At 43.8% G+C, this 26,271-nt stretch overlaps 1 protein-coding gene across 2 annotated transcripts in view; it reads left to right on the forward strand.

Moving 5' to 3' along the window:
- Window positions 1–1,475: 1,475 nt before the first annotated feature.
- Window positions 1,476–26,271, forward strand: part of Ptpn14 (protein tyrosine phosphatase non-receptor type 14) — a 149,120-nt gene continuing 124,324 nt past the window's right edge. Inside the window, exon 1 of one of the 2 annotated variants that reach the window (XM_070041505.1) lies at window positions 1,476–1,977. The gene's annotated coding sequence lies outside the window, so the exon portion shown is untranslated. The remainder of the gene's footprint in view (window positions 1,978–26,271) is intronic. The other variant, XM_070041504.1, reaches the window with a different exon arrangement.

Genomic DNA, 26,271 nt, shown 5'->3' on the forward strand with positions numbered 1-26,271 from the left:
AATTACGCATGGTGGGCACAAGAAAGCTTTGCTTTTGGGTTTTCAGTTCTCTCCCCCAGGAGGCCTGGAATCTTTGTAAGAGGGCTGAAATTTTTGTACAAGTTGTTGGGACATTGAAGTAATTTGTGAAAGTATCTTCTGTGACAACCACTTCAAGGTCGTTGAAGGTTGAAAGACTTAGTCCTGGAGAGATAACAGATGCCAAGACGGATTTTTTTTTTTGTAGTAACTGCAAAGGACCCCTGATATGTGGATGACCCTTTTCATTTTACAGCTACGGAGGAAACCAAGGATTCTGGGGGGTCTCGGAACACGCCCGAGTTATCTAAGGGGTCAACAGCTGCGCAGAGACCAACAAGGTTCCCTAGCCTGGCTCAGTAATTTTTCCATCTAACCAGCTGTGCCTCATTAACCCCACCTCCGAAAGTGCTAAGGAAGTTCCCTCCCAGTGCCTACCCGGGCAGGGTGGGGCTCTTCTGTGCCAGGGAACAAACCGGGAAAACGACATATTCCAACTCCCAGTATACAAAAGCTGCTTTTGCCAAGGGGGTTAGGAGTGGGAGGCAGGAAGGGAGCTGAGACCAGCTCGCTTACCTGGAGGCTCCAATGTTCTGGGGAAAGGTCTGAGATTGCCTGCTCAGTGAGGCCACCTTAACTCTCCCAGGCTGTCCTGCCCTAGGCCGGGGCGGGGGACATCCTGCTTGGTGTGTCCCTCTCCACCGCCCCCCCCCCATACGGTGGCAGGCATGTCTTGGCTCTGGGTGAGTGTGCACCTTTCTGCCACCTACAGAAATTCTAGATGGGATCTTCCTTTCTTCCCGCTTCCCCGCCCCATCCCGGACTCCTGGAGTGTCTCAGCCTTGGACCAGACGGGTGGTCACCTTTTCTAATCCCACATCTTGTATGGACAAGGAGTTTCATCCCATCCTCAGCTCTCCCCCCGTCCCGCACCTTGGAGATCATTTTCCAAAGCTGGCCCATTAGAAGTGGCCGACTCTGCCCGGGCCCGGCCGAAGGAGCTCGGGCAGCCCGGCATTCCTGGGATTCCAGCGTTGTGACGTCCCCCTCCGGACCGCGCGCCTCCAACTCCAAAGCTGGGGCTCCACGTTTCCGCGCTCCACGCGCGCCCGCGCATCCGTGACCCCCCCTCCCAACTCCACCCCCACCCCTTCCTCCCACTTCCACCCCCGAGCACGCGCGCCCTCCTGGACCACAGTCCTCCCACCCCCCCACCTCCCACCGCAGCCGCGCGCCCCCGACGCGCGCCCTCGACGCGTGCGCCCTCCCGGACCACATTCCTCCCCGCCCCCGGCCGGGCGCGCGCGCGCGCTAGCCCCGCGCTCCCGCCGCCTCCCCCTCCCCCTCCCCTCCCGGCCCCCAGCGCCGCCGCCGCCGCCGCCGAACCCGGCCCCCCGGGGGGGGGGGAGCCGCGGCAGCCGGCGCCTGCTCCGTCCCCTCCCACTCGCACGGGCCCTTCCTCCCTCCGCTCTTGGCCGCTCGCATTTCCTGGCGCTCGGGCTCTCCCGGCCCCTCAAAGTTCTTCCCAACTTTCCCTCCGCTCTGCGGGCGCCGCGGGCGCGGAGTCGGGGCGCAGGTTGCTGCCCTCTCGGAGGGGTGGGGGGTGCGGTTCAGTGGCCTCCGCTCCCGGGCAGGTCCTCGGGGAGCAGCCGCTGGCGGGGCTGGCGCCCCTGGCGTCCTCCACCTCCGCTTCCTCGGCCTCCGCGGGTGGGACACCCCGGTGCTCGGGTCCTGTGCCCCTCCTCTCCCTCCTCGGGGCGCCCCGGCTCTGGCGGCGCGGGGATCGCGACGGAAACCTCGCTGGTCTTTGGCCGCTTCCCCTCCTCCTCCTCCTCCCCCGGCTCCTCGTCGCCGCCTCTGGAATCACCTCGGTGGGGAAGCGGGGCTCACGCCGCCGCGGCCGGGCGCAGCCGCGCGGGGGGCGCGCGACGCGGGGCGCGGCGCGGGCCATGTAAGCAGGTAAGTCCGGCGCGGGGCGGCGGGCCGAGCGTGTGGGGGGCGTCTCGCCGCTCGCTCCGGGGCCTGGCCGACGACTCGGGCCAACGCTGGCAGCGCCAACTTGGCGATCGCTGGCCCGGGACGCCTGGCAGGGCAGCAGGGGCGCAAAGTGGCCCGGCCACGGGGCGGTGTGATTCCGTGTTGGGGGGGGCTGCCGGGCCGGAGGCGCACGGCTCAAGGGATGGGGTGTGTGTGTGTGTGGGGGGGAGGGTTGAGCTGGAAGACCAGCGCTGTCTGGGGGCGATGGTGACTACACGCCGACCCTCGCTCCCTTTCACCCCACTTCCCTTCTGCGACTTGGGAAGGGGAGGGCCGGGCTGAGCGGCCCGAGGTACCTAGGCCGTGGGGGGCAGGAGGATGGAAGTCGTCGACGTTGCTCTAGAGGACAGGGAATGCAACTCACAGGTCGCCCTTTATGACCCCCCCCCCCCACATACACACACATTGGGACGGGATTTGGGAAGGAGAGGTGTTTTCAGGTCTTCTCTGTTCTTCCAATCACAGGCCCCAAACCTTTGCCATATTCCCCAAGAGTCCTGGATCCAACTTGGGTGGTCGGGCAGGCAGGCCCACAGGGGAAAAAACCAACCTGTGGCCACCTCGTCTCAGGCAAGGTCTCTATTTTAAACTTTCACCATTTGGCCTGTTGCTATCCTCCTCCACCCCCTTCCCCACGTGGCCCGCCTGGACCTGGTTTTGAATACTTGCAAGGGGAGTTGAGTTTCTGCCTTTTATTTTTGGAGGGAGCAATCAGGTAACGCCGTCCTTTTGCCTACTCACCACTGTTTCTTGGGTACCTGTCACCCTCCCGTCCCAACTCTCAACCCCCCCCCCCCATCTCCACCTACAATTTGAGGTGATTGTAGGGTGAGGGACTGACTGCTGTTACATACAGGCTGTTGGTGGAAGTGAGGAATCTCAATCTCTAGACTGCCGGCTGCATCTATGGTTTCGAGTTTCTACCCCTGTGTCAAGTAAGTTCTTAAAACGGATTCATTTGTTCATTCATTCAACAAACTCCCATAGTGAGCTTGTACTCTGCTAGAACCAGAAGAAGCCCTCAGGCTGATGTGGAGAGACAGCAAGTCCCTTGGGAGAGGGGTACAAGGGAGAGTCTGGAAAAGGCTTGGACCTCCTGGAGGGAAGGTGTGCCTACTGGGTCCAGGTGTGCTTACCTGGGTAGTGGCTGGGGAAGTGCATTCTGCCCAGAGGAAATGGTTTGTGCAAAGGGACAGAAAAGTCATTGCTAGCTAACTACCTGGTGGCTGGAGAGACATTTCTGGACAAGTTAGTGCAGTTTTGCTAGCAACACACACACACACACACACACACACACACACACACACACACACACACACACACACACACACACACACACACACACACACACACACACACACACACACACACACACACACACACACACACACACACACACACACACTGGACAAGTTAGTGCAGTTTTGCTAGCATCTGTTACCCACTTGCAGGAACTGTATGTTGTGTCTTCCTCTTCGGACACATCCCCATTCCTGACACTTCCGCCCCACATGCCCCTGTTGTATGACCAGCTACATTTTATTGCTACTGATTGAACCATGCTCAGTTGCATTCAGATGGTGTGGATTCTCTGTACGGAGCTGCTTGACAACAATAGGACATGACAGTACCTGAGTGCTGCAGAAGCTTGTATTCAAAGTTACCTTATCAGTGGGGGTAGAGGTGGAGGTTAGTGACTGTGCCATAGAAATGACAGATTTCTTGAGTGGGTGCTTAATGGCACTATGTCCTCTTCCCCTAATCTGCATGAGCGGCCATAATGTGGCACTATGTATGTCCTACGACTTCTGCTTTTTAAAACTTGTTATTAACCAGTACCATTGGCTCACACCTGTAATCCTAGCTACTCTGGAAGCTGAGAATCCCAGTTTGAAGCTAGCCAGTGCAAACAAATCCAAGAACCTTTTATCTCCAATTAACCAGCAAAAAGCTGGAATCACTGGAGTAGCTGAAGTGGTAGAGACAGCCATGATTGAAAAAAAAATGAGAGAGGTCCTAAGTTCAAGCAACTGTGTGTGTGTGTGTGTGTGTGTGTGTATGTGTGTGTGTGTGTGTGTGTGTGTGTGTATGTGTGTGTGTGTGTGTGTGTGTGGTGGGGATTGTCATGATTGCTTTAGCAGAGTTCTGAAGGACTACTGCTCCTTTCTCTGAAACTTTATGAAAATTGAACATTTTTATGTTTATGTAGCCTAATAGCTCAGGACTCATCATCTTGCTCCTTACTGTAAATTTGTCCAAGATTTGTCCTTCTAAGGTGCCTCTTCACTGGGATGAAATGGGGTCGTAGTATTAATTATAGTGGCTGAGTCCTGGCTTAGGTGGTGTACGTCCAGCTTTCTATGGCCTCAGGCTAATTCATTGGAGTGGGAAGAGCATACTGACTTCCTATCACTTCCCTGGCTTCCTGCAACTTTGGATGCTTATCTAAGCCCTTCTAGCTCCTTCTCTTATCCTAAGAACAGCCCCTTGACAGAAATTTTCCCCTTGGTGTAGGACCTGCCACAGAGAAGTGGTCAATAAATCTTTTCCTGCCCATCCCACGTTTCTGACCTGATTCCAGCATTTGCTTATCCATATCCACATAATTAACACTCTACTCTGCATGTGGGTACTATGTTGAGTAGACAACTGTAATAGAGTAGTTAGTTAGGGAGACTATTTTAAACCTAAAGAATTCAGAGGAAATTAGAATTTTTAGGAGAATTCTTATTTGCCTTGAATGGGTAAAGCTAGAATCAGGAACTATGCTGATTTTAATTGTTCACTATTTTTAATGTTAATGATTTAAGTTTGCTCCATGGATGCACATATCACCCTTTTGATGGCAAATTATATCTCCTCTGGGTTCCAAATTCTTATACTTTTGAACAAGAATTTGATCACATTCTTGCAATTTGGACTTCATTACCTGTCCGTAAGTTCTATAAATTTGTAAATTTCATTCTAATTCTTGGAATTCTGTACCTTACTTTGTTAGAGATAAGGCACCGAAGGAGCTAAGATGAAATGCTTAATTAGTTAATTAAGCAATGAGGGAAAGCCAACACAAAAGCTATGGTAGGGAGAAAGTTAATGTCTAAAACAAGCCTTTTGATCTGCACTTCGTGATTTAAATTAATTTACCATTGCCCAGTCTGCCTTCTAGGGAGGACTTAACTGAGTGGTCCTAGGAACGTGTGGCATGTCCACGTTTGCTAGGTTGAAATCCAGCTAGGTGTGAGTTCCAGTTTTGCCACTTTTTAGCGGTGTGATGTTCAACAAACTTCATAGTGTTCCCAAATCTCAGTTTATTCATCTGCAAGATGGAGGCAGTAGCAGCTAAGCTTGCTAGGGTATTTATGAGAATCGAATGCAATGCTGTATAACATAATGCCTGAGACAGACTAGGTCAAGAATGGCTATTTATGTGTTCAGGGAGTTGTATGTGGCCATGAATGTGTTCTTTGTTTTTATTCAGCAGCTTGACTTCACATGTGTGCCAACATACACATAAAGCTTTGTCTTTGAGTTTTTTTTTTTTTAAGTCTATTGGCTGAAAGCAAACGTGTTGGCTGGCAGCTGCCATGTGGCCTTTCACTCCTAGAGGAGCTTCTTAGAAGACCAGGCAGTAGCGAAGTTTGGGGGAAGGAAAGCCATTTAGGGAAGAAGGGCACAGAAAAAGACTCTTTTGCCTGTATACTCCTTACTATAACAAGGGCCCAGTGTATTATGTAAGGGGCTTTTGCATTTCTAATGTTGAAATCCAGTTAATTAAAGAATGTTAGAATAACTGCCTGCTTTAGCAAGAGTGCAAAAGCTAGCTGATCTTCGCCCAGGCCTTTCTTGGCAGCCTGGATTCCCTTCTTTGAAGCCCCAGTACAGAGTCAACTACACACCTCTAGAGAAATGCCAACTAGTACCAGTCCCTTGAATTTTGATGGTGTCTTTTTATCTCAGAAACCTGAAGTATTTGACAAACATTAACTCCTTGATCTTCATATCATCTCCCCAGCAGGAGGGAGTGTTAGAAGAAAGGAAAGAATGTAATGGAGAGGTGTGTACTGTGTGTTCTGGGGGTGGAATGGTTTGCAAGGAATGAGTTAAGTCTGTCACATGCAGAATTGCATTCAGGCCTGGAGGTTAAAGAAGAGGGTAAATTTTCCCTTTGAGGTATCAGAAGGAGAAAGCCTAGAAAAATGCAAGTTTGGCTAAGGATTTTCTAGCGGGACAGGAGAGGAAATTCATTTTGCTCCAGACCAGCAATGTCTTTGCCATACATTGCATGTACACAGAGTATGAAAATAAATAATCTAGGAGTTATTTATAATTTTGAATTAAAGGATATGATGCAATGCTTTTTGCACGAAGGATTTAGAGTATCTGAGGGTAGAGGGTACTAGTGGTTAAGTAGCTTTTTGTGTGATCAGGGTGGTTATGGTTTTGAGTTGGATTATAAATGGCGTATTGACATTCTTTTCCTTTCTTTTCTTTGTGATTCTGTGTTCTTTGCTTTTCCTTTCCTGTGGAGCTTTTGTTTGACTTGCTTCATGGTCTTTGCTATTAGAAGAAACATACTTCACTCTTTCTTAGATCAAGCTTACATGTAGAATTTGAGATGTGGATGATTTAGCTTAGTTCCTCAGGGGGCTAAATTAGGCCCAGGTCAAGAGTTACATCCTGAGCCCGGTCAATGAGCTTGACCCAGAGGTCTGTTACATAGCCAGAGATCCTGTAACCCTAGCTGGCCATCCCATAAATGCTTGATGTTGGTGATCAGGGAGGAGTCTGGTGAGAAAATGAGAAGGGATCCCTTATCTAAGTAGTAGACAGTCTTCTCATTTGTAATGTTTGAGATTTTAGGGTTGAGGTGCATTACTAAGTTAGGAAGCATTATCATGGCCATGGATTTGATCTGTTTTACATTTTTAGCTCGGGGGGGGGGGGGGCGGGGGGAAGGATTCATTGTTGAAAATTGGTAGAAATACTTAGTTACTTATGTTTGTATGAAGCATGTGCTTTATGTATATATACTAAATTTCCTTGTGTCATTAGAAGTTTGTCTCTTGTATTTCTTTTTTTTTTTTTTTTTCCTTTTTTTGGCAGGGACATGAGCTAGGACTGTGGATATAGTGCAGAGCTTAAACTCCAGAGTATGTCAGTACTCTGGAAGGCTTCTTTAAAACATAGATTGTTTCATCGCAGATTTGCCTCAGGCTCTGTCCAGGAGTTTTGGTGTGGACCTGAGAATTTCCACTTCTCAGGCACCTCCCAGGTGCTGCTGCTGGTCCACACTGTATCTGAGAAGCATTGAATTGGAAAGTTTGTTTTAGTTCACCCATCCTTGATCCTCAGGCTTGATAAGATGGCAATCTTAACTTTTTTTAACTGCATAGGTTTAAATGACTCTTGTCTGGTTTCTATAGAGCCACGGAGAAGCTGGGTACCACTCCGCGGTGACTTATTCCTAGACTGACCCACACACATATTACTGACAGTCAAGCCAAAGTGTTCAGTAGTAAGTGGAGAAATCTGGATTGGAAATGATAACCAGGCAGACTTTAGAAACTAAAACAGCAACATCAAATTCTTGTTCTGTGTGGCTTAGCCTAGGAATAACTGATCTACCTGGAGAAGCCCACCTGGCTAAGTGGAGTTCTCCAGTTTCTTGAATTCTCTACTTCCTTTTTTCCTATCTTGGTGTGACATTGCCTTCTTTTGAGTTAGCTACTCAAGCTAAGGAATTCTTTTCCTCACTTAACTCGGACTCCAATAGCAAATCCTATTACTCATTAATTAGGTCTTTTGAGTCAATATATTGATTATGTAAAATATTTAATTTGTGCTCTTCTTTCCATCTTCACTGCTGCTAGGATTAGTGGAAGAGCATTAAAGGATGTCTCTAGCTTGTCGATCTCTGTCTGTCTACCTAATTACTTACCTGTCTAGTTATCTGTTTATCTATTTTTAGGGCTTGAACTCAGGGCCTGGGCTCTATCACAGCTTTTGAACAAAGGTAGTGCTCTACCACTTTGTGCCACAGCTCCACTTTTGGTTTTCTGTTGTATAATGAGAGGTAAAAGTCTCATGGACTTTGTTGCCCAGGCTGGCTTTCAACTGCGACCCTCAGATTTCAGCCTCCTAAGTAGCTAGGATTACAGGTGTGAGCCACCAGCGCCCAGCTTCTACCTACCTATTTATCTGTGTATATTTTTTTGCAATCCTGGGGAATGAGCTCAGGGCCTCACACTTGAGGTGGAGCAAGTGTTCTACTACTTGGTCACTAAAACGAAATTATTTTTACAAGTTTACATCTTTTGATTAGAATATGTTTAGTTTCCTTTCTATGCATTGTCTTTTATGGTATCTTATGTAAAAGAGGAAAAGGCAGAATCTCTTGCTTTTTTGTTTTGTCCATTGTGAGGCTTGAACTCGGGGCCTGAGTTCTTTTGTTCAAGGCTAGCACTCTACCACTTTGAACCACAGCGTCACTTCTGGTTTTCTCGTAGTTAATTGGAGATAAGAGTCTCATGACTTTCCTGCGTGGACTGGCTTTGAACTGCGATCCTCAGATCTCAGCCCCCTAAGTAGTTAGGCTTACAGGTGGGAGCCATCAGTACCTTGCTGTTTTTATTTTGTCTAAGACAGTAGATGCTAAGGTTGCTAAGAGGGAGATGGCTCTGTGGCCCAGTGTCAGTGATAGTTTCCTTTACATGCCCATAGCCAAAATAGCATTGTGACAGAACTGTAGCATGTGGCAGTGAAATCACTGAGGTCTCTCCAAAACACAAGACTTCTTATTGTCATTACTTTCATCCTCAAAGGATTGGGAGGCTGCTTGTATGGTCATGAAAGGCAACTTGTCATGAGTTGCAGACATACTTCAGTTTGGGATTTGGCGTTCCCCACATGTAAAGCCCAGTAGACCTCCAGTGTCTTCAGATTGATGTCTCACTGTTGGCAAGGTTCTCCAGAGCTATAGACATTTCTGACTGGGCCCAGGAACTCCCACCTATGGCCTTGGTCGTGGTCATGGTCACGCTATTTCCTTGCTCAGGTACTTTAATACTCATCTAGTCTCTCTAGGTCAGGTCCTCTTGCCATTTTGCTCTGGCCATTTACTTTGTGTCCTGGTACTTTGTGTTTTCCTCCTTTCTCCCCATCATGAGGCTGTCAGCTGCCTGGGAAACATGGCCCGTCTCATTCTTCCATATTACTGCTTCTCTTCTGCTGTTGGTCATCTGGAACTAGTCAGTTGGCTCTCATTGACCTTGGCCTCTTCATTAAACAGTTCTTCAGTGAGGGTGACTGTCCCAGCACCACGTGGTCTAGGCTGCTGGCTCACAGGTCCACTGCTGGACCAATCCCTGGTCTACACTCCAGATTCTTTCCTGAGGCAGAGCTGATGTTTTCATTCCCCTGCTTAGGATCTTTCTTGCCCATTTTATGTTGTTTTTGGCTATCTATAAAACATATAATATATAATATAATATAACAAACATAAGTATATTAAGATATATGTAGCATTATAATTAATATATAATATATAATACATTTTATAATTAGATTTATGGCAAAGGGTTAAGAGAAAGCAAGAAGTATGAGCATTAAATGATGCCATAAGGGGTAGTTAGTACTGGAGGTGAGAACAGAAATATGGTATTGTTTTGTTTCCTAAGCTGAGCATAGGAAGTTATATATTTATTATATTGTACCTTTAATCTAAACTGTTTAATTTTAAAGGTACACCTAGTGGCCTGTGTTTAAGTGTATATTTGCTAGCAGAGTGTTTCGGACTCTACATAGCACTTTTTAGTTATTTATTTTTCTTATGCTGGTACTGGGGCTTGAATTTGGCCTGGGCACTGTCTTTTAGCTTTTTCTCTAAGGCTGGTGCTCTACTACTTGTGCCACAACTTTGCTTCTCAGTAATTTCCTGTCTGGGCTGGCTTGGAACTCTAATCCTTAGATCTCAGTCTTCTGAGTAGCTAGGATTATAGGCATGAGCCACTGGTGCCTGGCTTCTCCATAGCTCTGGATCCCACCCCACTTGCCAGCTTTGGCTGGCTGGGCCTCTTCCCCCAAGCCTCACGTGGCTCTAGGTCATCCTCCTCCAAACATTTCCCATGGCTGAAGTCTTAGTGCTTTGACTAGTGATACTATTGTTACTTCTTCTGTGAATTCCTTTTCATACCTGATCACGTAATAACCTTCCATGCATTTTAAAATTTCAAATGTTTTCCTTTTCTTGTCTTTTTTTCTTTTTTAAAGCATTGAGGCTTGAATTCAATTAAAGCAAGTAAATTGGCTTATTTGCTCAGCCACTTGAATCATGTCTCTAGTCCAGCTTTTTGCTAGTTATTTTGGAGATAGATTTTTATGGGCTTTTCTGCCCAGGCTATCTTAGAACCACAGTCCTCTAGATCTTAGCTTCCTGAGTAGCTAGGGTTATAAGCATAAGCCACCATTGCCTGGAGATTTTTATGTCTTTTTAGATGTTTTACCTGTCCTTTTCATAGAATTGTCACTTTTGTTGTTCTTTGGCACTCTACGCACCCTTTACTATGGTATGTATCATGGTATATAATAATTATTAAAATTGTTTGCTCCGCTCTCTCTTCTAAATTGTGAGCTCTTAGAGGACAGGTCTTGTAACTTACTTTTCTTTGGGATCTTGGCACCTGATGCCCAGGAGATACTTATTAAAGCATGTTTGAGCAATTGATGGATAGTAGATATATGATAAATGTTTTTAATTGAAGTAATAATAGTGTGTCAAAAAAATCTCCACAAGGAAATTGAAGAATACCTTTGGACTCAATCTTGCTATATGTTTTGATTCTAATTTCAATGGATTTGCACATGGAATTCTTCATCTAAACCCATGATTTTAAGTTTTAGAAACTTAAGAAGTCTTTTGGTGGTACTAGGATTTGAACTCGGGGTCTCACAACTTGCCAGATAGGTACTTTGTCATTTGAGTTACACTTCCAACCCTTTTTGCTTTTTAGGATAGTGGCTCACATTTTTGCAGACAGAAAGGAGCCTGGACAGAGATTTTCCTATTTATGTTTCTCATGGAGCTTGGATGACAAGCATAAATATATCCTTAACTGAGATATTGAGTAAGATGGGAGGCTCCTGACTCTGCCCTGGCTGGACCTAAACTGTGATCCTCCAGATCTCTGCTTCCTGAGTAGCTGGGATGACAAGGGTAAGCAACCGCAGTCAGCTTCAAAACAGCAACCGCAGTCAGCTTCCAAACTATTCCCCTTCCCCATTCTTTCCTCTTTTTGGTAGTGAGTTCAAATTGCTTTTTAAAATAGCCATTGTATTTCCCCTACATCATGTTTATGAGTCTATATTTGTAGGTAGACCCTGGCTAAAAAACGGTATCACTTGTAAGAGTAAACTGTTGCTGTATGAGCTCCTTGCTCTTGAGTGGAGAAGCGACATGTCTGAGGAAAGGCTGCAGGTTTTGGGTAGTGGATGTCTCTTCCTGCAGAGCTGTCATAAATGTCAGAAGGGTGTCCCTTCTCTGTTACCAGGTTAGTGATAATAGCTCAAGGCAGCAATTAGTTATCATGGAAAGGCCCTAGGTGGCAACTGGTATACCCTTTTCCCAGCAGAAAACGGAGATCCATAAGGATTCTTCATTGGATACTTTGTTAACTCATCTTTACATGGTGAGTGCACACGTTTTTTTCAAGGCTTAAGTAAGTATCTAATTGATCTTTTGGGGCAGAGGGCCTGCTTTGAGAATACTCATGTTTAAATCCGTGTAGTATGCCACTGACATTCTGTATATGTTCTACTTTTTAAGGCCATATATTTTTTAAAAGATCATACAGATTCTTTTGGTCAAAGGGGATCTGATATGGAATGCTGCATAATGATGTGTTACGTGAGGGGAAAGATTGGAAATGATATGAAATGAATTAAAACACCAACAGAAGCTGAGGACTAGTAGTTTATATCTATAATCCTTGCTATTCAGGAGGCTGTGACCTGAGGATCGTGGTTTTAAGCTAGCCTAGGCAGGAAAGTCCATGAGACTCTTTTCTCCACTTAATCAGCAAAAAGCTGCAAGTGGAAGTGTGACTCAACTGGTAGAACATCTGTCTTGAGCGAAAGTGCTAAGGGGCAGCAGCCAGACCCTGAGTTCAAGCCTTAGTGCTGGCACAGACAAGCAGACAAAACAACAACAACAACAACAACAACAAAACCCTCTGAAATAATAAGAAATTAAGTGAAATCAGAAATGTAAGTGGACTTTAAATTAGTATAATATATGATAATATGATAATATATAGCTATATAGCTAAGAAGGCAAGAAAATATCAAGAGCCTTAGGGATTGGATACTAACAGGTTTGGGCAACACAGTCTAGGTCACATAGGTGACCAACCACAAAGCTCATACACATAAAACATTTCATGCCTTTAGCCTCACTTCTCAAATAAAGAACACAGTGGAGCCCATTACAAAGACACACATGCCTTTTATTGACAAAACTATTAGCAGCTCAAAACATTTATGATATGCATAAGAACTCATTAGAAGAGTTCAGTAGTAGCCTTTTTATAAATTCAGATATGTAACAATTCAATATGAATAATCACCATTTTACAGATATTCCTCTTTCCCCCTCCTTCCCCCCGCATTTTTTGTAGGGCAGGGAATGCTAGTACTGGGGCTTGAACTCAGGGTCTGGGTGCTGTTTCTTAGTTTTTGGTCTCAGCTCCACTTCTGGCTTTTTGTTTTTAGTGGTTAATTGGAGATAAGAATCTTAATAGAGTTTACTGTTTGGGCTGGATTCCAACCTCGATCCTTAGGTCTCAGTCTCCTGAGTAATGAGGATTACAGGTGTGAGCCACCAGCACTGGGCAAAAGCTTTTATCCTGTGATTACTTTGTTTCTTCTACATGGACATAAAGCAAGCTCACTCCCATTTATTCTGAGTCTTGGTACACAGATTAGCCTAAAACCAAGACTTTATAAACTTTCGAAGAAATTTGCAATGAATGAGTCCCACAAATACTTACACAAAATGAACTGAAACAGAAATAAACATCCAGGAACAAAAATCCAAAAGTCTCATGGTAAAGCTGTGCACATTTGTAGTTTTTCAACACGGATCCACATCCTGACAGCCAAGCTGTTAATTCTGCAGCCTTTAATAATTCCTACTTTTGAAATAAACTGGTTCACACACTGTTGTCTGGGTCACAAGTCAGTGAAATCTCCAACTCCTCCCCTGCCCCGCCCCTCCTCCCTTACACTTGCTTCTCACAGTGCTGCAATATTTCTTACAAGAGCTTTACCAGCTGCTGGTGTCCTAAGACATAGAGAATAGAATGCTGGCTTCTGAGGATTTTTGACATTCCTTTGTTAAATGAGGTGAGAGGCGTTTGCACTCCAATAGCAGCTTGCAGGACCCAACTGCCATTCCCAAACATCTCAACTTCCTAACACACACACACACACACAACATACACACACATGCAGGCAAGAGCTCATGCACGTGCGAGTGAGTGCAGTTCTGCCAGTGCACTGTGGACTCTGGCTTGCTGCTGCTGTGAAGTCTCAGAGCCTTACATGAGACAATATATAACCAATGATGTTTATAGGTATGTCTAGACACTAGTGTTTTTAAGCAGAAGCCAAAGATAGCGTGGCAGCAGGCACTATGACACTCGTAGAGTAAGCCAACTGAGGGACACAGTTGGTAATAAAAAGTTTCACTTACAGTTTGGGGGAGAATGCTGTAATAAGACCCCTTCTTAGGTTTCAGTGTGCTATTTTCTGCTACATAAACCATAGAGCAACAGGCAACTCTGAAAACCATAGAATTAAAGCCACTTAGGGCGACTCAAGAGAACAGTAAAAAAAAATCTCCTCTCTTTAGACTTTAAAAATATACAACAGATTTCAGAAATCTGAGTAGGTTTGTCACAGTTCTGTAAGGATAATTACAATGCTATGTTACAGATAAACATTATAAAGTCTCTTATCCAACAGCAAATACAACCTCCTGAAGTGTGAGTGTGCACACACACAGAACAGTGACCACAGGGCAGTCTTTTATTGTACTAGAGAAAAATAACCAAAGCATGCTGAAGTTCTGACTTCCAAATGTTATTGCCAGTCTTGGAGCTTGCACTCAGGGCCTGGGCACTGTCCCTGAGCCATTTTGCTCAAGGCTAGTGCTCTACCATTTGAGTCATAGCTCCACTGCCCATGCTGGCTTTGATCTCAACCTTCTGAGTAGCTAGGATTACAGGTTTGAGCCACCAGTGCCCAGCTGTCCCAAGTTTTACATTTGGCACATCTGGGAAAGCGGATCCGGTGTGATCTAACCTTCTACCTTATATACACTTCAGTCAATCTCTGAAGTAGCTCTGATCTCTTTGTTTTATTCTAAGAATAACAGCATTTAATAGTTACTGAGAAAAATAGGGGACAAAGGAAACAAAGACAAGACAAAAATGGCTATTTTATTTGTTATTGGGTTTAAAATACCACACTAGTAGTTGCAAAACTGCATGTAATTATAAAAATAGCAAAAAGAGAATTGCAAAACCCAGCATTAGGAGAGCATGAAGAAAACTCTCTTAAATATTAATGATGGCACCATAAACTGATAGTCCTTCTGGAGGGCAATCTGGCCATATGTAACAAGATCTACCAGCAGTCTTGTCCTCTGACCACAGAGCATACCATGCAAACTATACACTGAGGAAATTCCCTCCAGATAAAAGAAATATATCTTGTACAACAAACTTTATGGTATCTTGTACAACTATATATATGGTGATGTTATTTACAAATTGTTAGAATTAGGACTAATCCAAACATCAAAATAATTAAAGGGAATAATTATGATATAATAAAAATGGAAATATAGATCTTTAACTTTGCTCCTCTCCCCTGTTTCTGTTTCCTTGCAACTTACATGGAAATCTTATAGAATTAGTGACTGTGGGCTTGAACATTTGGTGTATGTGTATATTGGCCAGTGGGACGTGAGGTGATAAACTGTTTGAACCTCTATAGCATAGGTAGGGTTCAACAGTTCTTTTCTCAAGAGTGTAAGTGAACTGAAGTTGGGTACCAACCAGGGTCTTATGCTTGTAATCCTAGCACTTTGAGAGGGAGTTAGTGAGAGGATTGAAGTTCAAGGCCAGACTCTAGTTCTTCTTCTGGTTGGAAAATGCTGCTGACAATTAGGCTTCTCAGTGTAAATTCTTCTTTATTTTTGAGCCAACCCTGAGCCTCACCATCATACTCTGTTTTCTTGCTCAGAGCTGGCACTCTAGCACTTGTGCCATGCCCCCAGTCCTGATTTTTTTTTTGCTGGTTACTTAGAAATCCCTGGCTGTAGGTAAAACACTATAGATATGCCGGAACACCTGGTTTCCTTGTGCACGTTGGCTAGAGTTCTCCGTTGGGCAGTGAGTGACTTGCACTGCTGCCCTGTCTAGGCCACTTGGGCATCCAGCTTTGTGTACAACACCTGCTCTCTTCACCTCTTCCTATGTCATTTCCGCTCCACTGCTGTGCTACTCGTGTGCCGTTTTCTGCCTCCTAACATTTCTTCCACACAGCTCCAACTTCAGCCAAAAACTGGGGACTTACTGAATGCTTAAGATAGTCTCTTTATAAAATATACCTACTGATAAAGGGAGAAACTCGAATGATACTTTCCCTTGAATTTTGAGGCCGTCAGAAAATCAACTTGGGACTTTTGAAATTGTGTTTTGAATCATCTGTCTGTCTCTCTCTCTCACACACACATATACTTTGTCTAACTTCAGCTTCATTTTAATCGGTTCGATATCCATTAGGCATCATTGGAAGCCTCTCTAGCTTGCTGCATAGTGTTGTAGGTCCTGTAAGATGAAACCACTCTTGCAGATGGATAAAGCAATGGCCCATGGTCTAGTGAAAGTGACCTCCTGTGAAACTGCAGAACTCCAGTCCTAATCTGCCACTACTGAGTGATTTTAGTTTTAGGTGAGCTACTGAAGACTCAGTTTCCTGGTCTTTAAGTTGAGGCAGTTGTTCTTTTCAAATATGATTCCTCAGGTTCTTAGTTGTGCCTCTGAAAATTTGCTGTTCTTAACTCTACTGTTGAATTTGTGGTCAAAGTAAAGAATGAAGAAACCTCCTTATTGTCTTCTTCTTAGAAGAAACTAGTTTTCAGATATGTATGTATTTTTTCCAGGAAAAAACATACAAACAAGATTCAAGTAGCAAGTTTAAATAGTAAATTCAAGCTTTGAAAAATCAGAGCAATCCTCTATGCAGTGTTCTGGTTTCTGCATTCATTTAAATTAATTTGCATAGATAATGCTTTCATAGTTTCTGTACTCTGTGTGTGTGTGTGTGTGTGTGTGTGTGTGTGTGTGTGTGTATGTGTAGTACATACATACATACTTGGGGCTTGAAGAGACTTGAACTCAGAGCCTTGGTGTCATCTGTTAGCTTTTTCTGCTTAAGTCTCATGCTCTACCACTTGAGCCACTAATGGCTTTTGGTTGGTTGATAGGAGATGAGTCTTTCGGAGACTGGGAAGGTGGCTCAGTGGTCGAGTGCTTGCCTAGCATGCATGAGGCCCTGGGTTCTATTCCTCAGCACCACATAAGCAGAAAAAACCGGAAGTGGCGCTGTGGCTTAAGTGCTAGAGTGCTTGCCTTGAGCTGAGGGACAGTGCCCAGGCTGAGTTCAGGCCCCATGACCAACAAAAAAAAAAAAAGAAAGAAAAAGAATCTCTTGGACTTCCCTACCTGGGGTTGGAACTATGATCCTCAGATCTCAGCCGCCTGAGTGAGAGGAGTGGAATTTAGCAGATATCTCTAGTATTGTGGAAAAAGATACCTGCAAAACATGGTCATCCATTGCAGCAAAACATGGCTGCTCATTGCAGCTGAGACCTAGACTTCCTGGTCTTTGCAGAGGCGGAATGGGCAGTGGCTCTGAGTGGAATCCTGCCGATGCCCTGTAGCTCTTTTTTTTATTTATTTATTTATTTATTTTTTTTTTTTGGGTCCGGTCGTGGGGCCTGAACTCTGGGCCTGGGCGCTGTCCCTCAGCTCTTCAGCTCAAGGCTAGCGCTCTACCACTTGAGCCACAGTGCCACTTCCGGCTTTTTTCTTTTTGCTTATGTGGTGCTGAGGAATCGAACCCAGGGCCTCGAGCATGCAAGGCAAGCGCTCTACCACTGAGCCACCTTCCCAGCCCCTGCCCTGTAGCTCTTTAAACTGTGATGTTGTTCTGTGGCACACATGTGCCCCTAGGGCTTCTCCAGAGCCAAGATTTATTTCCTTTTGGGAATTGCAACATCTTCTCCAGGGTTTTAAGTTTCCTTACCCACTATGTGACAGATTTCTTTATAGGATGCACATATTACATTAATTTGTTTTGAGAATTTCATAACTTGGAAATAATTGAGACATGGGGGTGTTTCAAGTTCTAATCTAGAAACCTACAGCCTAGAGAGCAGAATGTGATAGAGAGAGAGGGATGATTGGAAGGGAACTGAATTCCTTCCCCAAAGGAAGTCTTGGCAGATAGGTGAGGGGTTGCTGGAGAGAAGTAGTTCTGAAGAAAGGTTTGCAGCACACCTGGTGTCTGTCCTTCAAGTGTGTTGTACAGGTTGTTATCTCTTATCTGAAATGCCTCCTGCCAGCAACGTTTCAGATGTCAGAGTTGTGTTTTAGTTTTGGGGTTTTTTTTGGAATACTTGGAATACTTGTATGGTGGACTTTCCCTGCTCGAATATCCCTCACATGAAAATCTAAAAATCAAAGTGCTTCAAAAGCCAAATTTTTTTTTTTTTTTTTGTCGGTCGTGGGGCTTGAACTCTGGGCCTGGGCGTCCCTCAGCTCTTCAGCTCAAGGTGAGCGTTCTACCACTTGAGCTACAGCGCCACTTCCGGTTTTCTGGTGGTTTATTGGAGATAGGAGTCTCACGGTCTCTCCTGCCCGGGCTGGCTTTGAACTGCGATCCTCAGATCTCAGCCTCCTGAGTAGCTAGGATTACATGCGTGAGCCACCAGTGCCCGGCCAAAAGCCAAAATTTTTTGAATATCGTGTTGCATCATTTCACTGCCCAAAAAGTTTTAGATTTCATAACATTTCAGGTTTGGGATGCTTAATCTGTATTTTGAATCTTTCCATGTGTGACATATATATATATATATATATATATATATATATGTCCTATATATATACATACACATATATATGTGTGTATATATATTATATTTTACTTTTATTTTGATGTATTTTATGCCAAACTATTCCCCTGCCCTAAGATTTGGCGTCTTCAGTTTCTTTAAAGATATAATATGTATTTTGTGCAACTGCCTCTTTTGGTCTGTGGACAGTTTGTTCCTTTGCAATAAGGACCACCTTGATGTGGCAGGGGAAACTCAGCTATTGGTTAATCTGACAATGAGCGGTGCATTTTGGGTAATTGTCATCAGAATATGTTTATTAAACTACAAACCCTAAAGTTCCAGCTGTTCCTTCTGCATTTTTTCCCCCTTGGGTGGTATTGGGGTTTGAACTCAGGGCCTCAAACTTGATTAGTCAAGTGCTCTACCACTTGAGCCATGCTTCTAGCCCTTTTTTGTTGGGCCTGGGGCCTGAACTCAGGGTATGGGTACTGTTCCTGAGCTTGTGTGTGTGTGTGTGTGTGTGTGTGTGTGTGTGTGTGTGTGTGAGAGAGAGAGAGAGAGAGAGAGAGAGAGAGAGAGAGTGTGTGTGTGTGTGTGTGTGTGTGTAGCGCGATGGTCAAGGCTAGTGCTTTACCAATTCAAGCCACAGCTCTACTTCTGTTTTTTTTTGATAGTTAATTGGAAATGAGGATCTCATGGCATTTCCTGCCCGGGATGGCTTTAGATGTGAGCCACCCATGCCTGGCTTCCTAGCCATGACTGGGGCTGTAATTCTCTTCCCTAGACCCTCCATGTAGCTGGGATTGTAGGTATACCTCACCACACCTCACTTATTTTTGAGACGGGCTCAAACTGACATTTTTCTATCTGCCATCTGAGCAGCAGGTATTTCAGTTGTGAGACATTGTACTTGGCCCCTCCTGTCTCCATTCTTAAGCATGTGACCAAAAACATAGCAGCCCTTTTGGGCCACTAACCCTGTGTCTAGCTCTACTGTTTGGCTGAATATATCTACTGACTCTATCATTGTGCTGCCAGAATGATGCATGGATTCTGAAAGTGACATTTTTCAAATACTTGGTGGCTTTTAGGCTAGGTGGCCTTTTGGTGGCTTTAAGAAGGATATTCTTAAAGTGGTCACAAAGATCAGAGTTGCTTGATTTACATGGTTCTAGGGACGAGGAGAGTAGCGAACCATTTTCACAGGTCATGTCCAGCCACTTATAGAAAGAGCTCACTTATTACGTATGTGTGTGTTTATGAATATACACATCTACACACATGCATTTGGATAGTTCTGTGTTTTGAACTTGTGCTTGCTAGACTTGAGCCACGTCTCCATTCCTGCATTTTGGGAGTTGTTTTGGAAATGAAGTGCAGTAAACTTGTCTACTTGGATGTGATCTCAAACCACAATCCTCCAGATATCAGCCTCCAGAGTAGCTAGGACTACAGATGTAGTTTTTTTTCCCTTTGACTTATGCTGTTGTGTCTTGTCTATGGCCACTTTATAAAGGAGTGGTTGCAGAATTCATCAATCCATTTAAAATTTAAATTAGAAATTTTCTGTAGAGCATTGCTAAAATTGGTGCTTAGGTTCCCTGCTCTTTGGTTAAAGCTTTCTTTGCCTCTGTGTAGCATACTGTCGAATATAGCCATCTCGGGAAGTACTATTTGGTTACAGAAAGTAGATTCCTAGGCTAGTGCTCAATGATATAAGCTGGAGGCTCCAGTCAGGCCCAGCAGTAGGTAGGGCTGGAGGTTTTGTAGAGGTGGCAGAGTTCCTGCACCCAGCTATATTGTTGGGTCAAGCTTCTCCCCACCCCAAACCTCTTTGCAAATGCTCTCAGTTCCTTGTCTCTTGCCCCTGCTCAAGATGTCAATTCCATGGAGCTAGTCCAAGTAGTTTCATTCATGATTAGGAAGGATTTCCAATAGGCGATGTGCAAGGACAGTGGAAAATAGGAGAGGGAGAAAGATGTATGTGTTCCTCCTATAAGAGATGTGTTGGAAGCCAAGTTCTGGGACACTGCTTCTGTGGGTCAGGCCTGTTCTGTGTGCTGTAGATCCTTAATGTTGGCAAGATAATGATACCCAAGGATTAAGAGTGCATCAGTTTCCCACAGTTCAGGCACCTCCCTGAATATGATCGTTATTTTAGTCCATAATCAACTCCTGATCATGATTGTAGTTTTTAAGAGATGGTGGTGTTCTGCTTTGCCCTTCCTTTCTCTCTCCTATTCTCCCCCGCCCCCCAGCATTTTCTGTGTAATTTATATCACCAGCAATGTTTTGAAGCTTTAAATGTGAGTTGCACACTGAATCATTAGAAACATCATGGTACTCATTTTCCCAATTGATCGTCTTCTGTTTACAAGTGAAGCTTTTATTATTTGCTTCTCTGGTTTACACTTTTCTCATCCTGTACTTAAAATAGCCTGGAGTCAGCTAAGTGTGCTTCCAAGCAGCCTCCTCCACTTACCACCATTTGGTTTAGACTCAAGGAATGTAAGCTATTTTTTTATGCTGGTTTAAGCGAGATGCAATTAGGCCAGCCGGCTTGTTTCAGAACCTGATATAAAACATGTATTGCATACGTTTTCTCCAGGCCTGGGTGCTTGGATTCTCTGTGTTCTTTTTCCAATCATTGAGAGTTATTGGAGTTGATGAAAATTATTTGTTGGTCATTTAGTTTGCAAGTTATTTTTTTTGAAAGAGATTCATACTGAGTATCATTTACCAAAATTCTTGGGACCAGACGTGATTTAGGTTTTGATTTTTTTTAGATGTTGGGATATTTATGTAGACTTTAGTGGTTGAGCATTCCTAATTATAAAATCCCATCAGCTAAAATCTGAAACATTTTGGATTTTGAATTCTCAGAGTTGGGATGACCATGTATTCAATTGAATTTTGAATTTTCAGAGTAGGGAAGGCCACGTATTCAATGGAAGGTACTGTGTCATCGCTTAAGATGTTATATTGCTGATATGAAATCTCTCATTTAGAGAAGAAAAATGATCTAATAAGCTTCTTGTTTGTACTTTCTTACAGATTAAGTGCAGATAAAACAAAACCCTATGAAAGATGGTTTTATATGTTTTTGATGACCACTTGTGGACAAATGCTGGAGCGGTGATGTCCATAATTTTCCCACTAATTTTCTTACCTTTAATAGATCTTCTTACTGCATTCTTGTTGCTGTTTCTCATTTCTGTTTGTTTACATGATCTTTTGCTTAGTATTTGTGCATCATTTTTCTCCCAAGGCAAAGATCAGCAGTTTTAATTGTTATGGTTTTGTCAGAAAACTCATTTCTGTTTCTGGGCTCCAATAGGTGGGTGCATCCTTTTTGCCACTTAGGGATGGCCATACATTTTATGAAAATAATGTACATATGTATGCATTTGATGTGAGAGGTGTTTTTATTTGGGCTATTAACATACACATGTGTCAATGATCTTTCACTGGAGGGTTTTTAATATATATTATATTACTATATTATAGTGTATAGTATTATATGTATATAAAAATACATACACACACATATATATATAAATATATACACATATATATACATACTAGTAGAGAAAACTTCACTTTGTATTAGAGAAACAGATGATCTATCTATCATCTATCTATTTTTATAGGTGTCTGTCTATATCTATATCTATAATAGCGTTGAAAAAGTTGTCATTTCTAGAGAAAAACTTCATTTTGTATTATAGAAACAGATGACCCAGATTCCTTCTGGGAATCAATAGAAGGATCCAGCAGCCAGTTGTGAAACTGTTGTAGTTTCTCCTGTGTTAGGGAAAGCAAGGAAGGCATTTTAGCACCTTTGAAGAGGCACTAGCCTGGGGTAAGTAACCATTTAGTCCAGGTGGATAGAAAAGAATGCTGGTGACATTCCTCCCTCAGCGGCCTGTGTGACCTCTAAGCAGGAGGTCAGGCAGTAAAACATTTGAGTGAACTGGTGAAATGTTTTCTATTTATTTACAAGGCACTTAATCGCAAGACTGATCCCAATAAACTCAACAAGTCACAGTGGTGGAGGGAAGTATATGAGGCATTCAGAACAGTAAAAGTGGGGGTCTGGGAGGGTCTGTGGATGGCATATAATCCCCTGTTCTCTACTGAAGAAGGGTGATTGTCAGAGAAGTGGTCATGGGTTGGAATGATGAGGAATGTAATTAGGTCCCTTCTGTTCCCACCTGCTGTGGAAACGTGACATTTTGCTTTTAGATTCCAGTCATCCAACTGTATTTGCACTGTCTTGTTGTCTATACTTCATTCTTTCTCTTTAGATTTCCCATCTGCCATTTCCCAACAGGTAACATTTGGTATCTTATGTTACATTGGAGTTGAAAAAAGCCAATTTCATTGGTTATTGTGGTTGATTTAAAACAAAAATATTTTAAAAAGCTCTGTTTCATCATTTTTATTATTACCATATTTTTATTTCTTTAGATGTAGTTTGTAGAGAACAACCACCACAAAACAGGACCACTGTGGTCTTTAGCTGTAACTAGTCAGTTCATTACATTTTTTTCTGATGGAAACTTTGCTACCTAAGCTAGTAGCTCTGGGGTTGTTATACCTGTGCTCAAGGCTAACACTTTACTACTTGAGCCACAGCTCCACTTCCATCTTTTTTAGTGGTTAATTGAAAGTAAGAGTCTCACGGACTTTCCTGCCTGGGCTGGCTTTGACCTGTGATCCTCAGGTCCTAGCTTCCTGAGTAGCTAGGATTACAGGCTTGAGCCACTAGTGCCTGGCTGGTCTCCAATTTGTGATCCTCCGGCCTCATCCTCCTTATTGATTACTCATGTGCCTACCATAGCCAGCTCATCCTATCTCCTTTTTAAATATATTCATACATACATACATACATGCGCACGTACATATTGATTGACTGCTTTATCAATACTGGGATTTGAACTCAGGGTCTCACACCTACTTGGCTGGTGTTCTATGAGCCATGCCATTATCTTGGCTTTTGGTTGGTTGTTTAGGAGATGGAGTCTCATGAACTTTTCTGCCTAGACTGGCTTCCAGTTGCTATCCTTTGGATCTCAGCCTCCTAAGTAACTTGGATTGCAGATATGAGACACAAGCACCAGCCTTATTCATTTGCTTTTTGCAGTATGAGAGATTGAACCTAAGGCCTTGTTCATACTTGGTATGTGCTCTTCCAGGGAGTATACCCTCAGTGCTCATAGGGTTTTTATTCGTTTCCATGGCTCTGCTTCTTTATGTTTTGAGTAAAAGGTTCCATGGAAGTAGAAGAGTTAAATGTTTTGTGAATATTAACAATCCTGATTAATTTGGAAGAGCTTTCACTTAATAGGCTGCTAGAAAAACAATTTATATTAGCGGTGATCTCTATCATGCCACGGAAGTCCAGGCAGGATTAGTTTAATGAGTAGAGAAGAACTTAGCCTATTATACAAACAAGAGTGCTTGGATATCAAATGAGATTTTTGGCATTATTTGGGGATTTCTTTGTCCAAACTGTCTCTGGAATAGATCAGTATATGTGGAAGTTATGCCTGTCTATTAGGGACCAAGGAGATCTTTGAGAACTTGTAGTGTTGCGGGTATGGGCTGGGTACTGTGGCAAGGAATCAGATACTCCCAGATAAGGTTACAGTGGATGGACATAAACTGAGAGCATTGTAAGAGCAGTGAGGGCTTTGAGACCATAATGGAATTAGTGCTGCTGTATGAACATGCTTTCCCCTGGATTCTGGAAGGATTTTTTTTTTTTTTTTGGATGCAGGGGGCTGATACTGGGTGTGAACTTGCATTTGCTGTGTTTGTTCTTTTAGCTGAGTTGATCCAGGGGTGGTTCAAAACTCCCTGGGTGGTGAGTCTGATTTGACTTTTAGGAGCTTCCTCACAATATCTTTGGCCAGCTCTGAGATGTGGCTCCGCATCTCTTCTGGGAATTCAAAACTGCCTGTCATGGTCTTTTCCCTCATATCCTTTGGGATGGTTGGGCTGTGATGTTTGGAGCAAAAAGGAGGGTATCCACATAGTATCACGTAGATAATCACCCCTAGGGGCCTTAAGACACAGGTCTTATTGTAAGTGTAAGGTGTTGGCGAGGAAGGCATGATTCCAGACTTCTCCTTCTGATGCCTTCTCTGTACCTCCAGTACCTGAGGTGCTACATAATAAGGGGTGAACTGGGGTGTCATCAAGTCACCTTGATCAGTTTTAGCAAATCCCAAATCACACAATTTTACGGGACTATCCAAAGAGTTATCTTTGAAATAAGCAGATTGTCAGGCTTGCAGTCTCTGTGTGCGGTAGAACCACACATCTTAATATACTTGGAGGTTTTTTTTTTTCCTTCTTGTACTTGTGATGCTCGCAGATGAATGGAGGGAGCAAGGCACTGTGCTCTTGAGGCAAAAGTAGTGAACAGGTAGAATAGGGGAGTGCTGTATTAATGATATGAACACAGTGTTGTGAGGCTCTGGGACCAATGGCATTTGCCTGCCTGGCAGGAGTCAGAGGTAGGGTGGGAAGGGTGACTAGGACTTGGTGGGAAAGTGAGAAACAGTGTGTCCAGGAGGGAAGAGGGAAAGGAGTCAAAAGGAAACGGGGGAAGGGATGCTGTCAGAGGTTCACCATATATTCAGGAATCTAGGGTTAAGGTGAGGAGGGCGAGGTGGAAAATGGGAAGGGTCGTCCAGCCCGGATGTGAATGTGTGTGACTTCTCTGTTCAGAAAGATGAGACTTTTCCCGGTGTGACACTTAGTCACCTACCTGTCCCCTAGCATTGGTTTGTTTTTTGTTCTCTCTTGTAGCAAAGTTAGAACTTGTTTTCAACTATCAGCTGCCCTTTCCATTTCCTTTGAATCTGTTCCCAAGAAAAATAAATATTTACAGTGCCAGTAGTAATATCTCTATATTGCTTGGGCAAACTTTCAGGAATAGGTAACTTCAAACACAGTTTACCAGACCACACTTTGTATTTGTTTTGCTCTGTTGCTAATCTGACAAGAATGACTTCCTGCAGAAACTGTCAGCCTATCTTCATAAACCATCTGTGTCCCTGGAATGCCAGCTTCATGGCAGATGTCGTACCTGCCTGGTTACATATTCAGTGATGGCTTTTTCAAGCAAGTTCTAGTGGACAGCAGTATATTTTGCTGGCCACTGCCATCCTTGCAATGGTTTGTGTACTAAAAAAAAGGTGTGAATTGCTTTTCAGAGATGTATGTGCATACCTGTCCTCCTTCACCATCTGTAGTAAAAACAAAATAGAAGACATCAGATGAAAATGGTTCCTACTATGGCTTCAGTGGTGATGTGTGTGAATGTGTGTGCATGCATGAGTGTGTGTGTGTGTGTGTGTGTGTGTGTGTGTGTGTGTAAATGAGAGAGCAAATGCTGTTCTTACTTGGGGCCTGGGCTCCCATCAGCTCTGCACAGCAGTCACACAGGGAGGTTGCTTGAGGAATTGGAGGAACTGGGTTGACACAGTTGGGACAGATCTAGCTCCCACATGGTAGGATGGAGGTGAACTTCCTGCTTTTATGTTTCTGGAAAAAGGGTTTAGGAGACTTATTCCAAGATAGTAAAAGCTGCTTTGAGAAGTTACACACCAGCTCCTCCTGAGATAAACATGGAGGTAGTGATAGTATCCACTCCATTGCAGTTTGGCCAGGAAATGTTGTATTTCACCCAAGGTAGCTTTGTCAAGGGCAGTGAGATTGCTCTAGAGAGAGATTGGGATTGAAAAAGGGAAATACATTGAGGAGATTAACAGTGCTTTGAGGTCAGTTTTGAAAAACTCATTAAAGGGTACATAAGCTCTGTATTCCCTTCTCATCCATGAAAGGAGAGGTGTGTGTGCATGTGTGTACACATGTGTGTGCATGTGCATGTGCACATACCTGTAGATCTTTCTGCTGAACTTCGGAGAGTTGACCACTCACAAAACATGGAAGGGATGTCATGCTCTGGGTTGTGTTGCTGCATTATTAAGTTAGAAGAAATATGGAGGAAGCTTGTTCTCAGT

This window comes from Dipodomys merriami, unplaced genomic scaffold, assembly GCF_024711535.1.
Source record: "Dipodomys merriami isolate MVZ:Mamm:240054 unplaced genomic scaffold, mDipMer1.0.p SCAF_31, whole genome shotgun sequence".
NCBI lineage: Eukaryota > Metazoa > Chordata > Mammalia > Rodentia > Heteromyidae > Dipodomys > Dipodomys merriami.